At 34.0% G+C, this 22,918-nt stretch overlaps 2 non-coding genes across 2 annotated transcripts; one reads left to right on the forward strand and one right to left on the reverse strand.

Annotated features, from left to right (window-relative positions):
- The first annotated feature begins 674 nt into the window (after positions 1-674).
- Positions 675-793, forward strand: LOC123669795. The gene has a single exon (XR_006745792.1). It is a non-coding gene; the product is annotated as a 5S ribosomal RNA (ribosomal RNA).
- A 466-nt stretch (positions 794-1,259) lies between these two features.
- On the reverse strand, positions 1,260-1,331 carry Trnah-gug. Its single transcript has one exon. It is a non-coding gene; the product is annotated as a tRNA-His (tRNA).
- Positions 1,332-22,918: the final 21,587 nt, after the last annotated feature.

Genomic DNA, 22,918 nt, shown 5'->3' on the forward strand with positions numbered 1-22,918 from the left:
AACTCATGTGTTTTGCAAATAGTCGCCACGCGGGGCAGGTGGGTGGGTTAGTGACTGCAGTGCTGGATTTGTCGCACCGAAGACGCTGCTGCCCATTCCAAAAGTATTCTAACCTCTTTGATAGACTATTAGTTACTTCAAAGGTTAAGTGAAATTTTGCCTTATTATATAAACAAATGACGTTGAATATTGACTCTACTGGTGACTACCGTTGAATTCTACCGCGTAAAATTTATCACATATGTACATTGTAACATATTATTTTTATACAACAATATTATTGATATGCCACATAAAAGGAGTTGCGGGTGCGTTGCCGGCTCTTAGTGAAAAGATGTTTGTACACTCAATAACTCAATGTTTGAAAGCCTCAGGAGGAAGGTCATTCCACAGTTAGCATGTACGTGGAAATGATGCGCTTGAAATTCCCTTAAAAACCTTAGTCCTTCGGCGAAGGGTGCGATGGTAAAAGCGTGACCTTGGTAGTTTCAAAAAGGGGAGGATCTTAATTTGGTTGGTATTTTATAAGAGATTACAAAATATTGAAAAGAAAAATTTAAAAACACTATCAGAGTACTTGTAATGTCATTTTTTGGAAATAATTATAGTTAAACTATACATTACAGAATATTAGACACCAATTGATACCATTCATGTGATTAACTACTTATATCGCCAACGTCCATACCACGTTGAATACACCGGTTCTCGTCCGATCACCGAAGTTAAGCAACGTCGGGCGCGGTCAGTACTTGGATGGGTGACCGCCTGGGAACACCGCGTGACGTTGGCTTTTTGTTAAGTGAAAAAAAAAATTCAAAACACAAAGGGTGAATATCAGAGTATTTGTAAACGCCATTATTTTGGAATTAATTATAGTGAAACTATACATTACAGATTATTAGATATCATTCATGCGATTGGCGGAATCTTTCGCCAACGTCCACTCAACGTCGAATACACCGCTTACTTCACTAACTATCGGTGCTTATATAGTGTATATCAGTATACACGATAAATATATACAACAAGTAATATGTAACAATTAGTCTGCCTTGTAAACTGGCATAATATTCGAAATTCGTTACAATAATTATGACAAATTGAATTAGTAATAATAAAAATTTTGCTGTACTTTTAGTAGGGAAGTCTCGTTTGTCATGTTTAATTATGGAGCTTAAGATGTAATTAGTCTTCTATAAAATTAGTAATCATAAAAAAAATAAAAAAAAAATATGCTCCGCCGAGACAGCTTGCGCTGCCGTGACCAGGATTCGAACCTGGGTTACTACGGCCACAACGTAGGGTCCTAACCACTAGACGATCACGGCTATCGGAACGATATCAGATTCGCCGAAAGAACGGTCCGCTTACTAAACAGATAATAAAAATTTCATTACATTACACGCTCTGATAATTTTATAAAGATTTTATTGCAAAAGAGTGTTGTGTAACAGATTTATTGCAGCTATATGTCAAAAATGTTAAGTGGAAAAAGCGATCGGAGACTGTTTATTGATATATAACAAGTCCTCAGGTGTGTAAATATGCGTGGTTAGCTAGAATTGTAGATTACCTTTTTGATTCGATTTTTGAAACTTTTTCCTTAAATTTAATATTTTTTATCTATAACATAAAAATATCTATATAAGACACAAAGTATTATTGTACTTAGTTTATATACATTAAGTATAAAATGTTTCTAACAGACGAATAGAAAGGCATACAAGTGGTACCAAAAAGTAACCGTGTTATTATTTGAACGAAAGAAATCCGGCATCTTTAAAAATTGTAATATTTACGCTCACAATGCTCACATATTACTGTGATGACACATTCTAATTCCAAATTCCATTTGAACATACAAAAGCAATCTACACACATACCTTTATATACGAAAATACTTGAAAAACATTACCGTTTTTCTAGGGTAAGCCGGTAAAAATACATTGTTTCGGTAAAATAAACGCCAAAGAAAATGGCGCCGAAAAATGTATGGAATATTTCTGAGCCGAGGAACCATTTTAGCGTGAAATATAATTTCGATATCTTATTAGCTTTTGAATTTAAGAAAAATGTGTCTTTGACTTAATGTACATAATCGTATAAATTATATACGACGAATGACTATTTACGTGATCATAGGGTATGCTTTATACCTTATATATAAAATTCTCGTGTCACAATGTTAGTGACAAAAGTCCTCTGAAACGGCTGGACCGATTTTAATATAATTTTGTGTGCGTATCGGGTAGGTCTGAGAATCGACATAAGTAATAAGGGGGGAGGGGATTAAGGGGGTTAATAACATATATGGCAAAACGACGTTTGCGGGGTCAGCTATACATATATCTCTTTTCAAAGTGTAATTTGCTTTATCATAATTGTGTTTGCTCGCAAACGAAAAAAAAAACCGACTTCAATTATATCGACAAGTAATACAACGTAGATCGACGAAAAAATAGATAAGCAACTACGCGTTATCAAAGATTACTCAAAAAGTAGTTATCAGATCTCGATAAAATTTATATGTAACCACATGATAAACATCAGCTTTCGATTAAATTAAAAATTATCAAAATCGGTACACCCAGTAAAAAGTTATTGGGGATTTTCGAGAGTTTCCCTCGATTTCTTTAGAATCCCATCATCAGATCCTGGTTTCCTTATCATGGTACCAAACTAAGGATATCCCCTTTCCAACAAAAAAAGAATTAGCAAAATCGGTACATCCAGTAGAAAGTTATGCGGTATAATACAACGTAGGTCGACGAAAAAAGCGTCAAGTAAAAACGCATTATTAGATATAACTCGAAAAGTAGTTGTTAGATCTCAAATAAATTTAAATGGGACCAATTGGCACACAAAACCTTTCGATTAAAACAAAATTTGTCGAAATCGGTTTACCCGGTCAAAAGTTCTGATGTAACATACATAAAAAAAAAAAAAAAAAAAAAAATACAGTCGAATTGAGAACCTCCTCCTTTTTTGGAAGTCGGTTAAAAATAATCATAACTGCTATCATATCGTGTTATGACGTAGTTATTCAATATTTAATTATATATTCATTTAATTTGATTATATCTTATGTCATACTTATATAAGAGTTAAATATGTAATAGTAATAACTATAAAGTTCAATTGCTAGTATTAAATTACTTACTATTAATAAATATGATTACCTAATTGAACATATTCGAAGTTTATTGACTAGCCCGTTGGCACAGTTTGTAGTGGCCCTGCTTTCTGTTCCGCGGGTTGCGGGTTCGATTCCCGCCTGGGTCTGGGTGTAATATGTGTATTCATATATTTATATATGTATTATTTCTATGTAAATTTATCAATAAAAAAATTGCTTTCGGCTGTTACCTAGCATTAAGTCGTTTACCGTAGGAATGTTGTTGTGTAGGTATGTTTTAAGATATTTATTCAAAAACAATATAATTTTTACATGATTTATACCAAAACTATCTGTAAATATTTAGTTCTTAAGTTGTTAATTGTAAATATGTATAATATTTTGTATAAATAAAATTATGGTTCAAAAATATAATTTGTGTAATTAAAAAAGCGTTGATGCAACGGTCACAGCACTGGTTTGTGGTTGTTGCGCTGGCGATTACGGGTTCGATGCCCACACATGAGAAACATTTGTATTGGCCATACAGACGTTTACCGTGGTCTTGCCGCCGTTGCGTCAACGCGGCGTTTATTGTTCAGTTTTCGCCTATTAAAATGTAGCCCATGTCACTAAGCGATAATGTAGCATTTTGATAAAGAATTTTTAAAATTGATGTTGTAGCTTTTGAATTTATGAATTTCAAACAAATAAAAAATCTAATCTTTCCTCTTCATCATATAACAATAGCTAAAGTTTAGAATGAAAAATATCCGATTTCCTAGCTTCTGGTATGGACTTAAATCATGCGAAGTTACGTTACACAGGAGTACTACAGGAGCGGTGTCGAATTCCGGGATCAAATATACTCAAGACCGAGCTCGTTGCATTGACTGAAATTCTCCACACTCATGTTTAAATTAATTCAATAGTTTTAACAACCGCGCTGGTGTAGCGGTGCGAGTAGTCGATTAAAACACAAACGGTTTGCGTGTTCGATTCCCGCTCGGAGTAGATTTTTATATTTGTGCAAATATTTCTTTCCGCTTGAATGTCTGTCTTAGTGGGTCTCCCCACTGTGCCTCGGAAATCATGTTAAGTAGTGGGTCGCGGTTGTTATCATAAATACCTCGATAGCGATTGTTACTCATAGTACGGAACCCGCCAACCCGCAGTGGATCAGCGTGGTGGATTGAGCTCTAATTCTTTTCCTACATAGAGAAAGATGACTATGCCCACCAATGGGATATTACAAGCCACAATATAGATTAGATGGGCAAAAATTAGTAAAAAAATTCGGCAACATTCGGTGGAAAATTCATTTGTCTAATGCTTTAAAAACGCTGTATTTTTACTCTGTGTTTTTGAGCTGTGTGGCTACGACAGTAAGAACATAGCCACTGCGAAGCGGGCCAGGAAGAATGACGTCTCCGCTGACCCACTCCGGCGCAGACGTACGGGGGCAAGTTGGAGACGGTTTGCCTACCTCCGGACTTCGGCCGGCAGGACGACACGTCTGAGGGGTGGCTTTGTTGTGAGCGAGGCCACCCCACCATTGTGCCGGGGCCCGAAGGCTTTGTCCGGTTCTACCGCCGGGGCGAGGTGGCGAATGCTAGCGCGACCCCATTTCGCCCCACCCCCCCAGGCGGACAATTGATTACACGTGGTGGTTTTTAGTCGGTAGGAGTCTGACATAACCGTCTGGCGCCCCCGCGCTGGAGGGTATTCATGATGGATTTTACCCACGAAAAAAAAAAATAAGAACATAGCCACCCCCTCTCTTCCCGTGGGTGTCGTAAGAGGCGACCAAGGGATAACACAGTTCCACTACCACCTTGGAACTTAAAAAGCCGACCGATGGCGGGATAACCATCTGACTGCTGGCTTTGATATATACAGGCCGAAGACGGGCAGCAGCGTCTTCGGTGCGGTCACCAACCCGCCTGCCCAGCGTGGTGACTATGGGCAAAACACATGAGTTCACGTTATTTTTGACGTAAACTTGTGGAGGCCTATGTCCAGCAGTGGACTGTATAGGCTGTAATGATGATGATAATGATGAAGACGGGCAGCAGCGTCTTCGGTGCGAAAAAGGCAGCCCTGCGGTCACCAACCCGCCTGCCAGCGTGGTGACTATGGGCAAAACACGTGAGTTCGTGCCATTTTTGACACGAATTTATGAAGGCCTATGGCCAGCAGATGACTGCAATACGCTGAAATGATGAATGCTTTAAAAAAAAAAACATTCACCGTTACACTTTATTATAAATAAATAGACATATATTTGTACCTGGAGTTTAATACCTCTTTCAAATAAAATGTTTAAATGGGCATACAAGTTTTCAATTATCTATTAATCGAAAAAAACAAACACAACACGCTCTCGCTTATTAATTTTCGGTTCATTGAACAAAGTTATTAACCAAATGTAATAAATTATAGCAGATATAAAAGTAATTACATACTGAAATGAGTAATTTAATTGAGTACAGATCAATATGATCCAATAACTTCGAAAATATTTAATTCGTAGATATCTGCTAACGTTGTGATGTAGTTTATGATATATTAAAACATTTACGTAATATAATCGAGAATTGTGCTATTTAATAGTTATGTATCGAAGTCGTATATCCTTCTATTTAATTATTTATTTTATTTAAAAATTATAAACTTATATTACACATTACGCAAAAGGCGAACATAAAGCCATACAGCCTTAGCTAGCTGGTGTACTTTAAGATATAGAAAAAAAAATCGTCGAGGTAGGTTTATACAATACTCCGTGGCGAGGTGGCGAATGCTAACGCGATTCCATCTCGCCCCACCTAGGCGAATGATTGCTCATACGTAGGATTTTTAGCCAGTAGGAGTCTGGCATAACCTCTTTGGTGCTTCTGCACCGGAGTGGTATCCATGATGGATTTTCCCCACGTAATAAAAAGGTTTGTACAATAATAAAATATATTTATTATGATTAGTCAAAATACTAGATTTTAGGTTTAAGGAAGAAAAACGAATTTGATAGACTTAGCAGTTTATTTGTTAGGCGATGAGACACTTTTGTTCAAAATTTTGTATGTACACATCCATTTAAGTTTCTGTTGAAGATTTATATGCGTCACAGTATAGTAACTTGTATTCAGGCAAATACTATTTTGCGAAAAGTTATATTTACGGAAACAGTTATCAGAGGATTTTCTTTGGAAACTATTTCATTGGGGTAGTATAAATATACATAGCCAACTAGCATCTTCAATGAGCAATAATGATTCATCACACCTGCAACATGTTTTTTTTTTTTTTAAGTTGGCAACAATTGTATGGTAAGCGGATACTGCAGCTTATGGACAACAGCAACACGAGGAGCATTGCCACCTTGCCGACCCTATCCCTGACCCTCCCCAGGAGCTCTTGCTACCTTACTAATAATAGGAAAATAACACAAAAAATTCCATAACTGCAAAACAATTGCTAGAAACTGATATTTAAAAAAAAAAACAATTTTTTTATCCATAAGCCCCTTTGTATCTAAAAACATGGAATTATTACACTATAGTGAACAAAACTAGTTAAAATCTTTATATTTAAACATAAACTTATAACACCATCACAAAATTGATAGTCATTTAATTGTTATGTCGGTATGTACGGCACTCATATGTCATAAACATTTAACGTTCCTATAAATGTCGTACATTGAGAACAGCGCGTAAACAACTTTATAGCTACAACATCTGACTTACACTTAAACGAGGAAAGTAAAATTTATACATTTATAAACCTATTGATTTTTAAAACAAATTTTGTTTTTTCATTTGAATCGATAGTTAGATCCTACTAGGTATAGCGTGTGGATCATAATCAAAAGCTCATGACAAAAAATTAATGGCCCGTCGCGTTGGCCTAGTTGGAATTACTCCGCTCATCTATCTAGGATTTTGGTTAATTGATGCCCGAAAAATGATTTAAATACGTATTTAATATTTATTAAAAAAAAAATAAGTTTAAAATATAAGTCGACTATTGCTCAAAACTTACAAAGTTAGATATTAAGTTGCTTACCTTTGGAACACAGATAAACGCCTTACACTCAACGGCTCCTGTAATTTTCATCTGTGTTGTGTTCTGAAAACTAATAATACACAAGCACAAACCCCCAGATCACGGCAAACATCTGTATGATAGTAAAAACTCCAAAATATCAAGTCAGCACTTTTAAATTTACAAATTATTTCAATGGAAAATTTTGAAAATATTAAGAAGCTGTTATAGTACAGAACATATTGACAATAGCGGATTAACCTATAAGCATACTTAGGGCGTACTTTAAGGCAGCGTTTATCAAGGGCTTCCTTTGATCTTTAGAAGTTACTTAACATGTACAGCTTCTTTCACTACTTCATATCCTACTAATATTATATACGAAAGTTTTTAAAAGTAGGTTAAAATGTGTATATATGTTATTGGTACTCTTTCACCCAAGAATTACTAAATTCATATATTTATTAAAGTATGTATTATTTATAATTTTCAAGCTGCGTCTCGCAATTTCGACCGCGTAATTTCCAAATTCGGATCTTTAGATATCTACGAACGTTTCCAAATTTCATTACAATCAGTAGAATAGTTGTTGCATAAAAGAGCAACAAAGCCGTTGTCTGGTGCAGCATAATTTTTAATCAGTAAGGTCATACACCTCTGTGGCTTTTTTTAAATTTCTAAGATATAATGAAAATAGGGGTAAAATGGAGCTGAAATTTCTATAAAGGCAAAAGATTTTCAATCAACAATGGTTTGTTTTACGTATTAGGTGTGTGGTACTTTCTTCGACTGCAAACAAGTCAAATGTTCTTTTTTATTATCTCTTCAGAATACCGTCATATAAAATATAACAAGATTAGTAGCCATCTGAGTCGGAAAACAGATTACAGCAAATGGCTTGTGATAAACGCGATTCTAGTACTTACACATTCCAATAAGGGCATACGATTTTTTGTACCTAAAATATATTACATTACAATACAATACAAATATACTTTATTGTACAATCAAAAACAATACAAGTAACATAAAAGAAAAAGAAATAAACGAGAAAAAATAATAACAATAATAATAACATAATATACTATATATATAATAACATTCATATATATATATAATCATATATAATAACATTCAGTACAATAATAATAACAAAAGGAATGTACAAAAGGCGGTTTTATCGCTAAAGAACGATCTCTTCCAGACAACCTTTAGAAAAATAAATATTTATAAATAAATAAAAAACCTTTAAAAAAAGACATGAATAAGAATAAAGCGGCATAGAGGTGTACTTAATAGAAGTGTGTGTATATTAAGTTAAAATTACATACTAAAAAACAAAATTATTTCAAAACTTTACAATACTTGAAATGCCAAATAAAAAAAGTGCACGTGTCTGTCACGTGACTGGAGTTTACTCTTTTAGAAGGATTACCGTTATATTTAAAAATAAAATTACCTTATCATATTTCTCGTAAGAGACGTTACCCGGTAAAACAACTTTCTCAGCGTAATTCATAAGATTTCACTCCCCATACTTATTTCATATCACACGCCTTATATCGTTTCTTAAGGAGATACCTGTAATGATATTTTAAATATCACCAAGATATAAATTATGTTTTGTTATTTTACACTATTTTCATTTTACATGACCAAACAATTTAGACATTGAATATAAAAATATTAAAGTGTTCCATTATTTTTATGTTTGTAAGGTTGTTTCCAAAACGTTATACCGATTAATAAGAAATGTCAAAGGTCGTTCAGGAATGAGACGTTGACTCCGTTACATTGACGTATTGCGCATATCATTCAAGCGCTCAATTGGAGATACACGGAAACAATTTTCGTTTATTTCAGCTATTAGTTTTTATATTTATTAACTAGTTTTGTAAATAAGTGAAGATAAATGGACCAAAACTTTATTGTAGTCACTTCGATATCTTCTATTAGATTATTTTGTTGAAGTATTTCATCAACTTCCTGCCCTTATCCCACTTATACACAACATGTTTTCCTCTTCCATTCCTCTCTATTATTCGTCACTTCAGCGCTTACTCCTTTCTTTCTCATATCCTCACTCACACAATCCATGTGTGAATTATGAAATGAATCATATCCTCACTCACACAATCCATCGCTTTTTCGGTCTGCCGATCGCTCTTCGTCCTTTGACATTCATTCCTAACATTTTTTTACTAACATAGCTTTCATCCCTCCTCATTACATGCCCATACCACGCCCTCATATTCCTATTGCTCCTCATTTTCTCCGTCACGGATGCTACTTTCAAACTTCCCCTTATATATTCATTTCTAATCCAAACTTGCCTCGTCACTCAACACCCATCTTAGCATTTTCATCTCGGCTGCATTGAAGTATTTAAATTATTATAAATAGGTTGATCAAGATGTGTAGACTTGGTGACCCTGTATTTCATGCAAGATATTACTAATTTTGTATTAAGACACAGTTTATATATTATTTTCAAAAGGGTACCTGCGAAATTACTTGCCAGTACCTCTCTTTAGAATCTACATTCCGAATCGGTTGTACCTTTATTTTTACATATAATAATCACTTTAAAAATTTAATTTATGAAATGACGATTTGAAAGTGCTTTTGAAGCCTATTTGAATAAAGGTGTTCTTGATTTTGATTTTGAGTGACTACAAATTTAGGTTCATAAAACATAATTACAGCGCTATAACATTTTTTGTCTTAATCTACTAATTCAAACAGTACCTTATATTTATGAAATATTTTTTACAGCAATATATCCGATAACCCACACCTATTAAACTTATGCCGTCTCTTCTCCTACATGAAGAAAGAGACCTTTTTTTAACGTGGGGAAAATCCATCATGGATACCCACCGGCGTGGGGGCCACAGGGTTATGTCAGACTCCTACTGACAAAATACCACCACGTGTGAGCAGTCGTCTGCCTGGGTGGGGCGAGATGGGGTAGCGCTAGCATTCGCCACCCCACCCCGGATGGAGAAAGAGACCTATCCCAGCCCAGCCGTGGAATGGTACAGGCTGTACTAATCATACAATTGAACAAAATTTTTCTACGATTTTCGTTAGTATTAGAGCCCGTATATTTCCATTATCGAAAATAAGTTAAGTTTTTAGATACGACCGTAGATTTGTAACGTTTCGACGTTTCTGTAACTCAATTAGTTTTCCGACGTGAATTTCGTCGCTTGTCACATAAACGTCAGCCGTTCCAGTCACGAGTTTGTATCATATTACGTAAAAATATACCGCGGATAAGTTTTTACATCGAAATCTACACTAATAAATAAAATTCGAGTATCTATTTGTGATATTAAAATAACCGCTGTTACTAAATGCATATGGATGTATACACGGTCACTTCAGCCTATCGCAGTCCTCTACTGGAAATAGGCCCTCTCAAAATCACACCAAAAATGGCGTGAACTCATTTGAAGATCATATGTGTTGCCCATAGTCACCACGCTGTGCAGACGGGTTGTTGACCGCAGACTTTGTCGCACCGAAGACGCTGCTGCCCGTCTTCGGCCTGTGTATTTTAAAGCCAACAGTTGGATGGTTATCCCGCCATTGGTCAGCTTTTTAACTTCCAAGGTGGTAGTGGAACTTTGTTATCCCTTAGTCGCCTCTTACGACACCCACGGGAAGAGAGAGGATGACTATATTCTTGAATGCCGTAACCACACAGCTTATAAACGGTACATATACAAAAATATCATGTTTTACAATTTGTCATATACATTTTGTCTGTCTGTCTGTTTGTTCCGGCTAATCTTTGAAACTGACCGAGTTTGATACGACTTTCATTAGTATATAGCTGATGTAATAAGAATTAAATTAAGCTACTTTTATACCAGAAATTTATTTATTTTATAACTGCGTTATTCCGTTCTATTCCATACCTCTCAAAAAAATTCTCAAAACGTATTATATGAATAAAATTTTAGCAATGTACTCTTAAATATGGACAGCTACATAATCAAAATATAAACACAAATTTTGTTGTAATGTTTGGTAAATAAAGCAATACTAATTATAATTGAAATGTGACTGAGTAAAGACTATTAAATGTTCTGAAATAAATGGTACAAATTTATAATTCTTGCAATCAATTGATGTCTTTAATTTTTATGTCATTCCTGAATCTCTGGTATAAACATTTTTATTCGTGGCTGTTAAGTTAGAAGCAGTGAGATTTATTTATCTATTTCATTTTATTGTAAAGATCAATTGACTGACGACCTATAATATAAATTCTAGTTATTTATTTCATAGGCCATTTACATTATACAAATTTGGCTTATTCTTTTTTAGCCCTTTAAAATATAAAAAATGTCTCTTAGTGATAGCATGTATAGCATTACTTCAGTTTATTCTAAATTAATTTTCCACCTTATAATATAGTAGAGAAAGGCAATTATTGATAACGATTTCTGCCTATAACATCCCGCTACTGGGCATAGGCCTCTTCTCCATGTTGGAGATATTATTAATAGAAATATAGTAATATTACAATATTTAAATAAACGCCGATGCTATATTTTTAATATATTTTATTCAAACGTCTTTTACGAAACATTTCAAACCGCGAATGTCATCATATTCCCATAAGATAACGTAATGATATTCAACACGACATTTACCATCTTTGTTCGTTCAGCGCCATCTGGTGTGCCCATTATAACTTTTTCAATAGTACTATTTAATATATATTGGGGAATGTGAATGATTTGATCTTGTTTTGTGTCTTACACGAAATATGTGACGTAAATTTATCAATTTTTTTATTACATGCCTATTACTTTCGTCACACATTTCTTAGAAGCATTTTTTGTAAATAGATGGAATAGATATATACATATTAATAAAAGCGTAATAAAAGTGTAATTGGTCGAAGTCTGTAAATGAGAGATATTCTGAAAAAAAAAATTATATAAATATATTTAAAGTAGCAGAAATTATTTCAGAATTTTCGTATTTCCTTTTGCCTGCCTTTGTACCTGAATCACGCAAAATCTGATATTTGGCGGGAGCTCTGACTTCATATCTGCTGATTAATTTTGAGACACCGTCTATAAGTAACAGGAGTTAATAAATTTAATTGTTTATATAATTGTAGTGAAATCGTAACGGAATCGTATGATACGAACCAAAATAGACACACATAATAGTTGTTTAACATTAACTACTGTTGCCCTAATATGAACAAAAAAAAAAAAATAATAATAATATTAATAAATAGTAATAGTCTGTCTGTCTGTACCTATGAACGTCGTGCTATGATACATACAACGATTCAGCCTGTAACATCTCCACGTAGGAGAAGGATCAAAACTTAATCCACCACGCAGCTTCACTACAGATTGACGGATATAAGTACGCCAAGAAAGTAGTAGAATAGATAAAATAAAGAAAAGTATAGATACAGAAAAACCAATGTTCTCGATTTCAACTATGTTATATTCCGTGTATTTACTTATATTTCGTTAAAGTCCGAATATAGATTACTTCTGTACAGCGATTTCGTGTATATTTCTATAAAATTTTAGGTAAAAAATAAATATAAAATTTCAGTATTTCAAGTGAATTGCCACGGGTAAAACCACTATAGCAGCTTGCACCTGAACGGAGCCAAAACAATGGGACGACAGCACGAAGATAATATTTTTAACTTACAACTCACTTCTACAGACTGATTAATAGCGGAAAAACAAGACTATATTAAAAGAAAAACAAATGTTCATTAATAACTGCATTGACGCTTCTTTTACTTTTAAGAAAACTTAACATACATTGTGATTATAATAAAATTATAGCAATTATGAAAGAAAGAATTTAAAACTCGTGAATTTGTTTTTATTTGCTTGCAGCAAAATAAAACATCGCAGATATCAATTTGTGGTTGGCTAGTTTGGTATTACACTACAATAATACACATTAATCGAGATCTTTAGTTAGTTGTGGGCAGGGCCGGATTTAGGGCAGGGCAACTGGGGCTATAGCCCTTTGGCCCCCACAATAGACTTCGGAAATAAAATCAAATTTAGACAAGTAAACACTAGTAAACAACTTTTGTTTTCATATTTCTTTCGCGTTTTACCTTTTACATAAAAATTCCATTTTAATTGGAAAATATTTTGGGGCCAAGAGGCCTCAACTCCTTTGTTGCCCAGAGAGCTCCAGATATCTAAATCCGGCCCTGGTTGACGGACTCTAGTCATGATGGCGTGATTAATAACATACATAGACTTGAGAGGATACATTTCAGTAAAATTGTTGTGATGACAAATCGCTTACACTCCAACCACACCTATCCATTTATAGTGAATCGCGATTTGTGCGGTGACTCGTTGTGAAACGCGTTTCACAATAGAAGGGCTTAGGGGGACAAAGGTTTAAATGTTATACCGCAATTCACTTAACGGCTCGCAAATATCACTTATATGAATAATAATTTGACAAAGGGTTTCAACACAAAACATTACCAGTAGGAACTATTAGTTTAATAGTTAGTGTTTATCTACATCTATCATATACATACTTTTTGGGTTAAATGTGTCCGTATCTTTTGCTTTAACATGTAAATATTTAAGCCTCTCCCAGTGTTGAGCAATCTTGGCTTAAGTGTCATTTAGAATAACGTCAAACTTTTTGTTTTGATATTCACAGACGTTCTTAAAATTTTTAAACTCGACCATCCTAATACATACCTATATCACTAGACGAGATACACCATGTATGGATGGCCTTTGCGACCATAAACACAACAGCCAGTTCAAAACCTGTTGTGAAATCCTTTGAACTACTAAATAAGTTAACGTTTTAGTTATAATAAAATATAGAGATTGTTGTGAAGATTAGTTTGCAAATGAAACAGCTCATAGCTGTATTTGGTAAGCCTATAGACAATCGGGCTCCGATCTATGGGGTTTGGAGGGGGGAGGGTAGGAGGAAGTAGGTTACCCTCTGGTACCACTTACACCGTGTGAAACGCCATGGTTATGGAGATAGCTTTAAGACATTGTAATAGCTCTAAATAAAACAATTCCAACCTCAAAACTTTAACGAGTGGTACCAGAGGATAACTCACTCCTACCCCTTTTCCCCCACCCAACCCCCAAAACCAAAACCCCATAAATCGGAGCCCGATTATTTATAGAAGCCCTATATTTAATCATCACAACAAATATGTGGAGACTAGTTTGTAATAAAACTATTATTACTATTTTATTGACAATTTATGAAGATATAATCGTTTATCTTATCGCAACAATAAATTGTGTTTTTATTACTACCCGTAGAAAGATGATTCAGAAATAAGGTAAATAAATGAAGCGTGTTTAGATAACTCACTGAGCCGTGGTTTCAAATCGTATACCTGATTTGATAAAGACAAAACTTCGATAAAATTTATATTGCGTAAGCTTTTCGTCTGCATGTTTCGGAGTAATTTGTTTGTATTCTCCACAATTCTTTAAGAAATTAGGTGACGTATAAAATGACTATCCTAAGAAGGCGAAGAAATTTTTTAGCATTAAAAAAATATTGATTTTCACAGGGGCAAAACTGCCAATCTTTTTAAATTATTTTGCACCAATTAATCATTAATTGTATTCCTTTATGGTATCTACTGTACAGCTTGAAAATGTGTGCCACTAGCAGCTAGACAAAAGGCTATTTTGTTAAAGGTCTTACACTCTGTGAATAGTCAGTTATATGTACATCATGTAACGTTACGATATTTTTCGTAAAACAATTTGAAGCTCAAGATGAACAACATTTGCATGTCTTTAAACTTAGCAGGCACTGATTTGATTGCTAAATTTGATGCTATTCAGAGAGAAATGAGCAAATTCACCTAATACAACGTAACGGGCTTAAAAAAAAAGAGTGACAAATTTGGTAAAAGACTCTCGAAATACAGTCAGTCACTCAGTTCAGCCTATTGCAGTCCACTGCTGGACATATGCCAGACATCCCGGTTTTCCGCAATCTTCATCCAGCCTATACTGACAATCTTACGTAGACCATCGGTCCAGCGCGCAGCGGGCCGAAGAACGTTCCACAGTGTAGGACGTAAAAATAACAATAATTTCGAATTTTAAATTAATATGGTGTGTTTTTTCATGGACAACTTCTGAAATGTTTCTAGTCCTAATTGATAAAACTAATCTAATCCAAATCCAAATAAATTACAACTGGCCCATATTTTGATACGAACCTAAATTGAATATTATCTTGATAAAGGGCTTGACTAAGGTTAAACGAATTACCATTACAAATTGTCCTCTACTTGCAGACAAGGACGTAGTACTTACATTTAAATTAATATAATACCGCCTTTGGACATCTCTCTTTATATGTATCACCTTTTGTTTCGTTTCTTTGTAGTATACAATAAAGTCTATTACTATTATTCTTATTATTATTATTATAGGAACTTGTGATTGTTGCAGCACCGCAGGACAGCACAGTATCACTAGGACATGAGCCGTTCAGGTTTCTTTAATATTATAATTGTTGTACATTAACTAGGCTATTTTATTACATTACCTTCCTTACGAGTATATTCAATCATTACATAGTATAAAACAAAATCGCTTCCCGCTGTCTGTATGCCTAGATCTTTAAAACTACGCAACGGATTTTAATGTAGTTTTCTTAAGTAAACAGAATGATTCCAGAGTAAGGTTTATATGCTTAATACATACATAATATAGTAGAGAAACACTGATAGTTTTTGCAAACGTGCGAAGCCGGGGCGGGTCTCTAGTGTACTATAAATCAATGATACTGATGAATTGATGATATTACCGACTCAAGAGCACTTATGCTTTAAATAGTCTGTGGATTCTCATTTATAACTGTACTATTTGGTACCCGCGACTTCGTCTGCGCAGTATTAATAAGTACTTTGAGTAGCTTATTATCTTCTTAATATCTATCTTTATAGCAAAATTCATCAAAATTGGTCCTGCGACATAAAAATGAATTTGTTACTACCAAATGTGTAACAGATATATATTATCAATTTTTATTGTATTTATGGTTCACTATTTTTGCAATAATGACGTACAAATAAAAGATAGATATAATTATGCTGTCGTGAACTTTTTTGTAGGAGTAATTAAGATAAACATTTCTCTTGTACATTATATACGTGTAAACTCTACAATTTATGCAGCGCACGCCAGAATAGCTCGCAGATGGCAGATTTTTTTTCGACTTACTTGACAATTGTCGTTATATTTTGGACAATTTACACACTATCTTTAAAAATTATATCCTATGTGTTATTCTAATGTATAAGCTATATTATTGTAAACTTTCATTAATATCCATTCGTGGTTTCTGCGTAAAAGGGGAACAAACATCCATACATCCATACATACAAACTTTCGCGTTTATAATATTACTAGGATCTGTCACCATCTCCAATTCCTAATATAGCTAATTTCGTTAACAGAAATAATTCATTATTCATGTTGTATTATCATTTATGTTTATAGTTGTACTAGCCGATCCGTGCCCACTTCGTTGGGCGTTAATTATTTTTGTGATGCAATAGTAAAGTTTTCATCTCGCTTGCGTATTTCTCTGATTTGATTTACATATGCTATTATTTTTCACTGATTTTTCTGTTCAATAACAATAAAATGTAGCCTATATCACTCCCGAATAGTGTAGCTTTCTGTTAATGAAAGAAGTTTCGTGATCGGATCATTATTTGCGAAGATTAACCCCTCCAAACAAACAAAGTTAGAAACTTTACCTCTTTATAATATTAGTATAGATAATAAAATATCGTTTGTTCTAAATAACGGCTTCGTTTAGGTATATTAAGATGTAGGGATGCTAAATAAATTCAAACTTGGATTAATGTAATCTAAAAACTTTCTTTAAAAGAAATTCTGAAAAAACAGTTGGTAAAAGTTTAAAAAGGATTTCAGCATAACCTTTCATGCCATTGAAATGGTTTTCGACTTATTACGGCCAAGAACAGTACGGCTACCGGTAACCGTACTATTTCACTGGGTCGTAAATTTGGACTGTCGACCGTTTCTAAATCCTCGAAGTTATCTTTAACATTATGTTTGTCAGTAGGCTTAATAACCGAACTATTTTTTTTTACTTTAACTTATGTCTATGCCAACCGTTATTATGTCTGGTTTTTTAAAATGGCTGTTTTTGAATGGATTGTAAATGCCAAGACGCCGTGTTGGCTCAACGGTCACAGCCATGGATTGTACCTGTTGCGCTGGCGGTTGCGAGTTCGATTCTCGCACGTGACAAACATTTGTATTGGCCATACAGGTGTTTGCCGTGGTCTGGGTGTTTGTGCAGTCCTTGTGGGTCTCCCCACCGTGCCTCGGAGAGCGCGTTAAGCCTTCGGTCCCTGAGTTGTTTTTTATCAGAAAGCAAGGTGATAAATGTACTGACTGATAACTTAAAAGGACTCAGGTTAAGTCTATTTAAATGAATTTCATTTTGAATTTAAACTTTTTGTTACATTGCCATTATTATCTTAATAACAACTTAAATTGCAAAATAATCCTTCTTGATTTAGGAATATTTATATTGAAAACGCTTCATAAATATTACTTTCGTTATTTTACTGGCAATTTACTTGCAAATTTATTGTAGTCATTACGATATAATTAAATAATTTGTTTTACGGTTGAAAGTAATGAATAACGACGGCGTGGCTTTGTCATTTCGATGTCACTTCGAGCGGAACAGGGATTTATTTAGAAGTATTTATTTTATTTCGTTGTTAAATTGCCAGTTCCGGTAGCCGCGATCATCTAGTGTCGTAGTAGGACCCTGTCGTAGTGTGACCGTATTACTGTAATTCAGTTTCGAATCCTGATCATGACAGCGCAAGCTTTCTACACACATACATACATACATATAATCACTTTCCCGTAGGGTTAGGCAGAGATCACTTCTTTCCACTTGCTACGATCCTTACATACTTCTTTCGCTTCGTCCACTATCATTATTCCCTTCATATATGCTCTTCGGTTTAGGGTACTCTTGACCTGGCCTTTTTTCAAGACGTCCCTTATTTGGTCTCGGAACGTCCGCATAGGTCTACCCCTTCCAACCCGTCCATCCACACTCGCCTTATACACTTTTTTCGTCAATCGTTCTTCACTCATTCTCTCGACATGACCAAACCATCGGAGCATACCTTTCTCAATTTTTGTCAATACATCTTCTTTCACACCCCAACGTTTCCTTATCTCACTATTTCTTATCCTGTCACTCTGCTTAACTCCTATCATACTTCTTAACGCTCTCATCTCAACTGCATTTATTCTGCTTTCATGTTTCTGCTGCCATACTCAACTTTCACTTCCGTACATGAGTGTCGGAACCAACACCCCCTCATGCACAGACAAACGAACGGTTAGACACCTTGCAAAGCTCCATTCAACTTTGCCGAGTCAGCTAGTATATATATATAATTATATATATATATATATTGTATGTTCGGGGATAACTTTGTCGTTTATGAACCGATTTTGATAATTCTTTTTTTTTTGTTGGAAAGGAGATATTTTAAGTGTGGTACCATGATAAGGAAACCAGGATCTGATGATGGAATCCTAGAGAAATCGAGGGAAACCCTGGAAAATCGTAGTGACGACTAGTGCGTTAGCAAACACAATTATTTTAATTAATTATTATATTTAATGTAAAAGTCATGTTTATGAAAACATAATGCAAATTACACCAGTTTACTTAATACCACGTGTTTTCGTTTTAATAAATAACATTTTTTTATGGTATTTATTTTAAATCGCATAAAGTCAATTACCATTATATTATTATATTACAACAGTAAGAATACTCATTTTATATTTACAACATATAAATATTTCTGAAATAAAATAAATAAACCAAAGATAACAAAGATAGTTTGATCATCTCAAATTATCTCACAATAGATGGAACGTCCTCAATCCCAGCAGACACTACGCTTTTAAAACAGAATCTATGAATGTATTTAGGTAAATAGTCTTTTATCTAGTAACTGATTTCTCATGTATCGGCTATTAGGATAAATACATTTCCCTCGTAAGTAAAATACTTTTAATAAAAATGTTTGTTTTTAGAAACTGTTTACTTACCTCTACTTACCATTTCGCTTGAATCTCTCCTAATTCATGAGACATTATTCGGCAACTCCTGAGTCTTATCTAATAAATTAAAACAATATACTGTAATATATTTAAAAGCTAAAGTGATTGTGATTTTTAATTTAGATTCATTTTGATAATACACAAGTCAATGACCATTTCGGATCTCGGGTTGGACATAGTTGCAATTTTATTTAGTAAAATCATAAGATGAATCTTTGCAACAGGTGACTATGTACCTTAATATTTGTCTTGGTTCTTCCGTTTTTCAAAATTTTGATTAATATGTTTCAAAAATATCAAAATTTATTATTTGTATGCTTAAAATATCCTGCGCCCCAAAAGGAGAATCCTTCTGAATCTAGTGTTAAGTTTAAAACTAACAAGATATTTTTTATCGTTGTGTGGCTACGGCAGTAAGAATAGAGCCTCCCTTTCTTTTCCTGTGGGTGTCGTAAGAGGCGACTAAGGGATAACAAAGTTCCACAAACACACATACACACACACTTCAGACTATCGCAGTCCACTGCTGGACATAGGCCTTCACAAGTTCGCGCTAAAAATGGCGCATGAACTCATGCGTGTTGCCCATAGTCACCTGGGCAGGCCACTACTACCTTGGAACTTAAAAAGCCGACCGATGGCGGGATAACCATCCAACTGCTGGCTTTAAAATATTCAGGCCAAAGACGGGCAGCAGCGTCTTCGGTGTGACAAAGCCAGCCCTGTGGTCTCTAAGTCGCCGTCCAGCAGTGGACTGCGATAGGCTGAAATGATAATGATGAAGATATTTTTTTAATAATTCGACGTAACTGAAAGGACGCTTTTGGTAAAAATATATCCAAAAATATAACTGTATATAAAAGTTAATCAAACTATTTCGCTTCAATGTCTACACAAAATCACATTCTTAAATTATAGTTTTGTAAGTTTTTCTGATTTACATAAATATTTTTAAGATAAAAGATTTTTAAGTGAATTATGTTTAACAATGATTTTTATTTGATTTAAATTCTTCCTTTCTATTTTACAATCACGGACGATAATGCCTAACTAATAATTATAAACATCGTATTTGTAATATATGTATACCTAACCTACAATACGAAAATGTTAACTCTGATTTAGTCTCAGTAAAATATGTAATATCCGTTCATATGTTTATCATCTGTTGCATTTACGTACACATAAAAAACTGCAGTATATTGTGTCATTTGGCTTAGTTGACATTCTTTAAACAATGATAGAATTCAAAGACACAAACTAACCGGATTTCTGTAAAATATTATGTGATTCAGCTCCAACACAAGACTGAAGTTTACAACGTAAGAAATAATATCGTGAGATTTAAAAAATATAATTATCTCTTTCTAGCATAACTGTTTTACATGATTTTATTCCTTACATTTTTAAAGACCGTTACTGTTTTATAAGAAGAAAACTCAAAAATACAAATATATATATACATACTCAAAAAATTATTAAAACATGATATATTTAAGTACATTATAATTGTGTTTGCTCGCAAACGAAAAAAAAAACCGACTTCAATTACATCGACAAGTAATACAACGTAGATCGACGAAAAAATAGTCAAGAAACTACGCGTTATCAAAGATTACTCAAAAAGTAGTAATCAGATCTCGATAATATTTATATGTGACCACATGATAAATATCAGCTTTCGATTAAATTAAAAATTATCAAAATCGGTACACCCAGTAAAAAGTTATTGCGGATTTACGAGTTTCCCTCGATTTCTCTAGGATTCCATCATCAGATACTGGTTTTCTTATCATAGTATCAAACTAGGGATATCCCCTTTCCAACAAAAAAAGAATTATCAAAATCGGTACATCCAGTAGAAAGTTATGCGGTATAATACAACGTAGGTCGACGAAAAAAGCGTCAAGTAACAACGCATTATTAGATATAACTCGAAAAGTAGTTGTTAGATCTCAAATAAATTAAAATGGGACCAATTGGCACACACCACCTTTCGAATAAAACAAAATTTGTCGAAATCGGTCTTCCCGCTCAAAAGTTCTGATGTAACATACATAAAAATAAAAAAAAATACAGTCGAATTGAGAACCTCCTCCTTTTTTAGAAGTCGGTTAAAAAATACACGATGGTACAAATAGCATTTGCGTTGCGAGTAATTTTCCTTACCAAGCGTTTATAGCTTACGACGTCAAAAGACTTGTCGACGCTTGAAGCGCTAATTGTAATGATATAATTATGTCAATAAGATTCTTAACGTACTTTCTATATAGGCAACAAATATTAATAAAATATTGCTATTTTTTAACTAGCGTGTTATACTTTTTTATCAAAAGGACTTTATCAAACAAAAGTCACTCAGTTGTTTGTTCTAAGCATAGTAAAGTTGAACAACGTGCCCGTGCTTTAGGTAACTGCTAACGTACTGCTAACTAGTAAAACCATGTGTTTATTTTTGTATTTCGTAATAAATGATACATGTATAAATAATACATGTATATTTGTTTACGCATTCAGCCTGTAACATTCCACTGCTGGGCACAGCCCTCTTTCTTCATGTAGGAGAAGGATCAGAGTTTGATCCATCAGGCTGCTCCAATCTAGCAGGGGGATATTACAGGCTGATTATAAGGCCTATTATAAACGTCAACACCTAAAAATATCAGAATATAATCATAAATCAGAAATATAACTCGAATATACGTAATAAATAATACAAATTTCGACGCTAACCAGTTATAAAGTTGTAATTTTTTACGACTCTTGGTTTGTAAAAGTAATGAAATTAACATATATAAATGCTTTAGAGATGGAGACGAGAATGAAATAAAATATATTACCGCGAGATTTAATTCACGTCGAGAGTTAAGTTCTCTTGCGCCGTAGCTCGCTAACGCTGAGTTCCATCCAATTTTCTCAGCGTAATTAATACGGCTTTGGCGGTTGGCTTATTTGTCGAATTAAGGCCGCTTTCAATAACTTATCGATCAATAATTTACGTTTACCAGCGATAAATGTTTCAGGAAATGCTTCCGAATACTACATACATATTTAAAAATGAAACGCCTAAATATATGGCATCATCATCATCACCATTTCAGCCTATTACAGTCCACTGCTGGACATAGGCCTCCACAAGTTCGCGCCAAAAATGCAGTGAACTCATATGTTTTACCCATAGTCACCATAATAATATGTGTACGTGCATAATTCCAAATCACTGCATTAAATAAAATAAAAAATCTTTTTTGTGTGTCGTTTATTGTCAGTACCAACTAAACATTTTTTTGTTAGTTTATTAAATGAATTGATTAACAAAACGATTGAATCTGTAACAGTTTAAAGTTTACATCGATAACGTTTTTCGTGAAATTTTGCGTCTTCAAGTAAATCACTTTTGATTTAGCTGTGTACAGTAATTTATTTCGAGGTAAAGTAAATATTTTAACAAATTCCGTCGATGTCCATCTTTTTCATTAAAATTTATCTGTAACATTTTCACAGTCACGACGCCTTTTTTTCAAAATATATACGGAAGCTTTAGAACTTATAAACTTCACTTCACGTTTATAATAAATTCAAT

This window comes from Melitaea cinxia, chromosome 3 (genome assembly GCF_905220565.1).
Source record: "Melitaea cinxia chromosome 3, ilMelCinx1.1, whole genome shotgun sequence".
In the NCBI taxonomy this organism is placed as follows: Eukaryota; Metazoa; Arthropoda; class Insecta; order Lepidoptera; family Nymphalidae; genus Melitaea; species Melitaea cinxia.